Source organism: Octopus bimaculoides, chromosome 24 (genome assembly GCF_001194135.2).
Source record: "Octopus bimaculoides isolate UCB-OBI-ISO-001 chromosome 24, ASM119413v2, whole genome shotgun sequence".
In the NCBI taxonomy this organism is placed as follows: Eukaryota; Metazoa; Mollusca; class Cephalopoda; order Octopoda; family Octopodidae; genus Octopus; species Octopus bimaculoides.
The window spans coordinates 8,556,428-8,559,358 of NC_069004.1; the positions used below are offsets into that span (position 1 = coordinate 8,556,428).

A 2,931-nucleotide genomic window follows, 5' to 3' on the forward strand; every position below is an offset into this window, starting at 1 on the left:
TTTTTTACTGCTGGATGCCCTTCCTAATGCCAACCATTTTACAGAGTGGACCAAGTGCTTTTTATGCGGAACCAGCACCAGTGAGGTCTGTTTTGGCATGGGTTTTTTTTTACTGCTGGATGCCCTTCCTAATGCCAACCACTTTACAGAGTGGACCAAGTGCTTTTTATGCGGCACCAGCACTGACAAGGTCACAGCATAATTTGAAAGATAAAATACTGTTAAGCATTTTGTCTGACATGCTAACCATGCTGCCAGCTCGCTGCCTAGGCCTGGCTGATAGGAGTTCCCCATATGACAGTAACAATACTGTCACATTCTGTCTCACCAATACGACTATTATAATACAATTCTCTAATACTCCAGTGTAACTGTAACACAACTGTTTCTCAGTCCCCATAACATCCCTAGCATAGTGTCTTTATAATCCATCCAGCTGCCTTTCCTAGTATTTACTGTAACAGAGTTTGCAAAACCTTTTACGCTGTTTGTTTTTATTTCAGTATTCCTTTCTAATTACATCCACATTTCTGATAGGACTTGCAATTATCAACTTCTTCAGCTTGATCAGTTCTCCAGCTGATTTACGTAAGTACACATCACAACTTTTGTCTCAGATATAATTCCATTTGCATTTAGAATGTGTTATAGGACTATAAATGATCTCATTACTTGAGAAATTTTATTTTATCAATCACAAAAGGATAAAAAGCACAGAATGTAAAAGTGCTATTAAATACTGTGAAACATTTTGTTCGACAACTGCTGTATATTAATCATTGGTATTGATAATGCAAGAAAGTAAATCTGAAACTTCTATATGAACCCTTCTTCTATTGAGTAACTGACATTAACTTTAGTATTCTGATTATTCTGTCAAATATAATGCTTATTCATTCCCATTGTTTGAATTAACTATGCATTATGTTGTATATTTTTAGTATGAAATTGTAGAGCAGATGTGAGAGGCCAAATCTGACAGATTGAGTTTGCCACTCAGTAACAGATGAATTTTTTCCTAAAGGCTTCCATGCAATTTCTTTCACCTCTACTAATCTTCACTCCCATGCTTTGATCAACCTGTGGCAATGGTTTGCTAGAAAAAAGACACTTGCCTATAATCAAGGCTGATTTGAGGTTAAAGCAATTATACATCGATATTGGGAATAATTTGGCTGCTTTGATAAAACGTGAAATATTTGGGCCGGATATGGCCGGTTAAAATTCTAAAAGGTTAAATTAATATGGAGACGTGGGTGGTAGGTAACAGACTGTATTGGATGAACCACATTTATAAAATCATCAAAAAGGCTAAAGGTGTCTTTGCACCATTCCATAAAATTTTGTCAGCCACTCACCTTTCATCCTTTTGTAATTGATAAAATAAATTCCAGTTGGTCTTGTGTCAAAATTTGAAACCATATATATTGTTGCTACTGCTGCAGTTAGTGATGTGGTGGCTGCCACCTGTGGTACCTTGCAGCACCAGATAAAATTTGTAGTTGCATTTTGTCTGTTTTTATGAGTTTAAATTCTTCTGAGGTTGACATTACTTTTCATCCCTTTTGAGGTTGATAAAATAAGTACCAGCTAAGCACTGGGGGTCAATGAAATCAACTTCACCCTTTCCTCTAAACTTGCTGGCTTTGCTGCCAAAATTTGGAATCACAAGCTGGCAGAATTGTTAGCATCCAGGGCAAAACTCTTTCTGGCATTTTGTCTGTCATTACATTCTGAGTTCCAATTTCACTAGGATCAACTTTGCCTTTCATCCTTTCAGGGTTGATAAAATAAGTACCAGTTAAAAACTGGGGTTGATTTAATCAACTTAGCCTCTCCCAAACCTTCTGGCCTTGTGCCAAAATTTAAAATCATCATCATCATTATCATCATCATCCTCATCCTCATCATCATCATCATCATTATTATATTTTTCCCTTCTTTTGTTTTTCAGTAAGATCCAGGAAATACATCTACCAACCAATTGCAGATGCTAATGAAGGTAACCAGATTCATCTCCTCACACACACACACACACATACTGTCTACCAAGCACTGACAACTTTCTTATGACTTATTTAGACAGGGAAAGGCAGCACCTCTGACTTTGAGTTTTTTTGCAGGGCTTCAGTGACTGGTCAGAGAAAGGGAGTGAGGAGAAAGAGCTCATTGCTTGTGGTCTATTTTCAGATTGAAAGTCCAGCCAAATGCTTGCAAGCATTTTGTCTGACGTGCTAATTATTCTGCCAAACAACCACAATAACATAGTAAATAATAATTTCTAATGTAACAACAATAAATTATAATAATGTGCAAGTTCAGAACTGTTGTCTTATAGTAACATAGATTTCTTCATCAACTCCTCTCTTCACTAAAATATTCATCTTCACAATCCACCGTACTGCAACATATGTTTGTTTCTGTTTTTTCCCTTTAACCCTCTGTCTCCTCTTATATATTTATTTGTTTATTTCCTCCAAACATCAGATGTTATGACCCCACATTGTTCTTACACTGAGAGTGGTAAGTAAAAGCAAAACTAATCTCTAACCCCTAAATATATTCTTATTTGAATATTGTATTTTGATATCCTTGTTTCGCATGCTTTGTTTTTCTGTGAAAGCAATTTTAAAAGAAAAAATGGTTTGTTCTAATTTCTGGTTCAAGTTATTGTAATCATCATTGCCATCACCACCAGCATATTTATTATTATCATCATCTTAATCATCATCATTTTGATGTGACCATGTCAGTTATTTCATATGGCTTATCAATTAATATTTACACACACACACACACACACACACACACGTATATATATATATATATATAAGTGTGTGTACATAACCAGTCACCATGCTTGATCGCTAAATCCACAAGTTTTTTTAGTCTCTCCCTGTTTATTTTCTCGTGTTCCTTTCTGTTGAAGAG

At 35.7% G+C, this 2,931-nt stretch overlaps 1 protein-coding gene across 1 annotated transcript in view; it reads left to right on the plus strand.

The window, feature by feature from the left end:
* LOC106883447 (sugar phosphate exchanger 3) overlaps positions 1 to 2,931 on the plus strand; it is a 32,728-nt gene that overhangs the window by 16,805 nt on the left and 12,992 nt on the right. The gene's annotated exons all lie outside the window — the stretch shown is intronic.